Source organism: Meleagris gallopavo, chromosome 2 (assembly GCF_000146605.3).
Source record: "Meleagris gallopavo isolate NT-WF06-2002-E0010 breed Aviagen turkey brand Nicholas breeding stock chromosome 2, Turkey_5.1, whole genome shotgun sequence".
In the NCBI taxonomy this organism is placed as follows: domain Eukaryota; kingdom Metazoa; phylum Chordata; class Aves; order Galliformes; family Phasianidae; genus Meleagris; species Meleagris gallopavo.
The window spans coordinates 47,282,971-47,288,376 of NC_015012.2; the positions used below are offsets into that span (position 1 = coordinate 47,282,971).

The 5,406-nt window shown below is 39.6% G+C and overlaps 1 long non-coding RNA gene across 1 annotated transcript in view; it reads left to right on the plus strand.

The window, feature by feature from the left end:
* LOC104909718 overlaps window positions 1–5,406 on the plus strand; it is a 13,537-nt gene that overhangs the window by 2,725 nt on the left and 5,406 nt on the right. Inside the window, exon 2 of the long non-coding RNA XR_002112095.1 lies at window positions 1,793–1,897. This is a non-coding gene — a long non-coding RNA (uncharacterized LOC104909718). The remainder of the gene's footprint in view (window positions 1–1,792; window positions 1,898–5,406) is intronic.

Sequence of the window (5,406 nt, forward strand, 5' to 3'; positions counted from 1 at the left end):
AAAAAAAAAAAAACACACCAAAAAACCCCTCTTGTAACTCTCTGATTCAGGACAAAGCCCAGCTGGTACTAGTGAGCAAGAGGGACTGTCTTAAGGAGAAGAACTGTAGAAGCTAGTCTTATTTCTGCTATTCCTTAGATACTTAGTTACAGTGACTGCTTGGAGAGGAGTTCCTGGGCCAGATAGCAGTTTCTGATCCCAATTCAAAGGGCGGGAGTGAAGGCCTAGTAGAAGTTGTTGTCTCTGTGGAGTATATGGCTGTCTCAATCAAAATGATGAAATGGTTGAAGAATTATACTAAACAATTTAGATTATGTTTTAAATTGCTATTTTGAAATATCATATTGAGGTCTAAATGTTCCTAATTTTCTTAAAAACATGTATCTGCCCAAAACTCATTTAATGATGAATCAATGGCCCTTGTTCCTATGTTATGTAGGGAGCAAATATGGTGCTTTTACTGCAAATACTGCTCTTGGTTAAACAGCATTTTCCACTCTGGCCTTTGCTAGGCTCTGTTTTTCTAGGCTTTTCCTTGTATTCTGGATGATGAGTGCTCATAGCCCTTGTGTCATTTCCTTGTTTGGCTGTAAGGATGGAGAGGGCTAGTAAAGAAGGGTTTTCTTTCTCTGGTATGTCCTGTCAGTTTTTTGCTGGTATGGAGAACAGTATGTTCTTCTGCCAAAGAGATCAATTTTTCTCTGTGCAAAGGAACAATGTGAGCCCTTCAATAAGCACTGTGAAGGGGAACTCAGCAGCCCCTACTCTAGTTCATCTTGTCCCAAAGACTCTCAGTATTCCTGTTGGTTGTAGTAAGAATAGTCCAGCAAGAACTGAGATTGTAGCTCAGGATGTTCTTAGAAGACAATAAGAGACTTCACTAAGTTTTTTGATGGGCATACTGCTTGTGCAGGACAGCTAGAAATGGTCGAGCGTAATAAGGATTTATCAGAACAACTGACTTAAAAGTAATTGTACTGGAAGGAGCATTTGGAGGTCAGTTAATCCAACTGCCTGCTGAAAGCAGAGTGAACTTTAAGTCAGGTTTCACAGGGCCTATTTGTCATTCATCAACTGCCTTGTGCAATTTTTCTTTCTGGGCTCAGCCCTGGCAAGTCCCAATGCAATGATCACTGTCTTAGTCTTTGTTGTGAAGAAATCATGAATGTTGCAAGGTTAGATTTTTTTTTTTTCTCGTGTTTACTCATATTACGCTGTGGCTGTGATGTTGGCAATTGATGCAAAACAGTGGGGGGGAAGAAAAGGGCAATTGTACTGCCTGTCTATGATGGAGGAATCAATGGAGAATAAATGCTGTGATCTGAGTATTTGGGCCTGTTCCCTCTGAGAAATGATTGGGTAAGACTGATTTCAAGTACACTGTGAAGAGTCAGGGAAATTAAGTCTTTCCTGTCCATGAGAGCTTTGATTGTACTCATCCATTGGGTGATGATTCTGATTGCATCCAGATGGATTGACTTGAACAGCTCTTCCTCTTTGCTTTGAAACTGTCTTCCCCAGCAGAAGTAACTTCTGAGACTTCCTGTCTCCGTTAGAAGACACTAAGTACACGAATGGTATGTGACACTTCTTATTAGATTGGAAAGGCCAGATTTTGCCCCCTCTGAATTATCTATTATGAACATCCATTGCTGTTGTGGCAGTGACTACTTCCAAAAGGAGGTTTGTCTTGTGAGGGATAGTGTATGTGTGAACAGGATTGAGTGGGTACTCAACAAAAGCAGGCACAAGATTTTACCTTAAATACATCTTTTGGCTGCTTTCTGCACAGTTTGTTAAACAGGATGAAGAATCACAATGAAGTCCATGTATCCTTGTGGGACTGGGAAGACAAGCATCATCACAACTTAGTCTCCCCACTGTGGAGCCTCTGCTGGTGAGCACTTTCTTGCTGTGACCCAAACTGCATGCTGAGTGTACTTGCTGGTCCTTCCTTGTTGCACCTGAAGAGGCACTTGACATTTACAGTTCAGTGCTCCATAAGAGCAGGGGAAAATTGAAAATTCTGGGTCTGACTGATAGTGTCAGAACTACAGGGGCTATAAATCTGGAAACCATTTCTGGGAGAGTGAACATGAGCCAGCTCTATAAGCTTGGGGCTCTGGTCTTCTAATTGTAAGCACTAGCATGCTGGCAAGTATATGCAACAGGGTTATAGCTGTGGATCCTGTGTGTCCAGCCCTTTGCCCTCTGCTTCTGGTTTTGATAAGCTGTTACTGGGCCAAGGACTCATGGGCTGGCATCAGTATCTGCAAGCTTGCTGCCACCTGCTCCCAGAATGGAAAATTAATATGCTTATGTTCTGACCAAATTATGCTGTACTCTAATTCCTGAAGAAAATGTTGATAAGAGTGCTTTTGAAAAAAGGCTTTTTAATATCCTTTGCAAATGACTAAAGGAATCCCAATTAGACCTTACATGTCATTTTCATTTCCCTTGTCACTACTGTCTAATTCTGAAAAATGCTTCCATCTCTACTGCTTTCATGTATCATCTGCTCTTCTTATTTGTCCACTCAGCCATAATCCTGGTGGGTGACATGACAGCTATTTCCATGGCAAGAGCATTACAAATTCTAATAATATCTTTCACTGAAGTAGCACTTCTATGCTTGGTAGAGCTGTGAAAAATCAAGTTTGATATACGTACTTCCACCATTTTGTATGGTTTTCTAGTCTCACATTGTGCAGCTTCTGGTTACCACATTTCACATCACTTGGAAAATAAACTCGCAACTTTTTTTTTTTTCCTTCATATTTTTGATTTAAAAAATTATCTTGAAATTTGGATTTATTTAGGTTTTGGATGGGATACAGGGCTATTCAGCATTTAAAAATAAGGAATTGTTCCTATGTGTTAAAATAGGTTTTTTGTTTGTCTAACAAAGTAAGTTACAGACTCAGCCCTCTGAGTTCCAGCCCATCACCTTTGCATTTCATTACTGCTATCCCTTGCATCTTTACTTCAAAATGGTAAAATATACATTTTTGTTCTGAAGATTTTACATTAAATACTTGTTACATCTACCATTGAGATCAAATAGTTTTTGGGAGATATGTGGCTGGTACCCAACACAGTGCTGCAGCACTATAGGGTGGTTTGTGGGATGCAGTGCCGGGAGCACAGTGCCCCAGGGCAGTGGCAGGGAGGACTCGTGGGCAGAATGCTAACGACTCAGTGTGCAGTTTTCCCAAGACATGAGGGTTAACTTCTGTCAACACTGAGGACAATGAACAAGAGATCTTCTACTCTGTGGTTTGAGCTCAGCACAGATGCAGAAAGAAGGGCACTGCTGATCCAGCGGCACCTTTTAGTATCACTGCAACACCTAAGATTTCGTCATCCTTGTTAAAGAAAAATATGTCTGTGAAATGAAAGACTAATGGGAAAAAAATATTGAATCACTTCTCTGGGTGCTGGCTTGGGGCAAAAATGGTATTTCCTAGACTTCTTTAATTAGAGCTTAATTCTGTTTGGTGCCTGAATACGTGTTGTTAGAATTGGCAAATTTGTGCCGTAGCCTCCTGCTGAGGCTTTGGCTGTCTGTTGAAATTCTTCTCTAATACTTTTTTCTTATGTAATGCAGGCCTCAACCTCAGCCAGGTTCTTATTTAATTGTTGTTGATCAGGAAGAATTTCACAGGAGTTAAAAACTGACACTGCAAACAGTTCAAAAGAGGACTTAGTCCCCTTGCGCATTGTTGTATTAATTATAAAATGCCTTCTGGAAAGCTGAGAATATAATCTGAGTCAGTATTATGTCCAGTGTATAATGCCTCTTAGCTCCACAAACTTTCCAGAGTTGGCTGTGCAATTTATATTTTGTCCCCAGAGAACCTGTGATCACAGTCATGCCCAAATCAAAAGTACTTATTAAGTTCATATTAAGTCCACTTTTATTAATCTGTATTAAGTATGGATTGCCCTGTGCTCTGTCATATTACATCATTTGAAGAACATCTTTTCCTTTCGGCTGTCTTATATTTTGCAGTGTGTAGCTCTGCACATCCCAAAATGGAGCTATTTCACAAATTCTAAGTACATGCTTCTTTGTAAAGGCACACCCACATAGGCATAAATTAACAAAGTGCCATAAATGTAAAGTGAATGGTCTGTGAAATTCTGAGAGAAATCCCAGAAAGACCTTTCCACAGCTCTCACTGGCCTTGGAGCCAGACTGCAAAAACAGAACCAATACAAAACACAAAAATACAAAGGTTTAATGGAGAATGAATTACACAGTATGTGAGTGTATGGTACAATGCACTGTGGCACTATACAATGTCCTTGGTCATGTGGAAGAGCATTTTTGTATAGAAAACTGATGCATTTTCAAATCTGTATTGTATTTGGAAAGAACATGCAGAACCTGTAGCTGTATGAAAAAGCAAAGCAGCTCGATTATATGTTCTTCAGCAAGATTGTCTCCTTTTGATATTTTTGTGTAGATGTTAAATGCCTCCAAAAGCACAGAAGTTACCCCAAGAAGCCCTCAATCACTGTATACTGGAAATCAAGGCTTTAATGGCATTTTTATTTGCCCTTATAATGATAAGGTCAGAAATAATTATCTATAATATTGTCCTGGTTTCAGCAGTGACTTTCTTTTTTTCCTCCTTATAGTTCCTGATATGATGCTATGTTTTGGATTTGGGAGAAAAGCAATCTTGATAACACAGCAACATTTTAGTTGTTGCTGAGCAGCACTGCACAGAGCCAAAGACAAGTCAACTTCAACTGCCAGTAAGAGAACTGAGGGGTCACAAAGAGCTGGGAGGGGACAGAACCAGGACAACTGACCTAAACTGGCCAAAGGAGTATTACATATCATATGACCTCATGTGAAGAAATGTGTAAAAAACAAACAAACAAACAAAAAAAAAACCACAAAAAAAACGATGAGGAGTTGGTTGGGCAAACAGCTGCTGCTTGGAGACTTGCTTAGAGCATTGGTCAGCAATTGTTTCGTGCACCTCTTGTTTTATGTGTATATATATTATGTCTTTATCCTTGTTATTATTCTCCTTTCATCTTCCTTTCCTGTCTTAGTAAATATTTTTTATCTCAATCCACAAGTTCTGCTTTGTTAGTTTGTATTTTTTTTTCTGATTTCTTCCCCCATCCCAGTGGGAGGGCTGGGAGTAAGTGAATGACTGTGTGGTGCTCAGCTGCTGCTGGATTAAACCACAACAGATGTTCTGTCTAAGATCCCATCATTCATGACTAAATCAACATACAAATTCAAAAGAGACTAATAGCTAAATGGAGCTTATAACAAAATGTGTAGTGTGTAACAATAAGGTGACACGGTTATAAACCTGGAAAGGAATAACCAAAATTCTGATTTAAAAAACCAGCATTCTAGGATTCTCCCAGGGTTTGGGG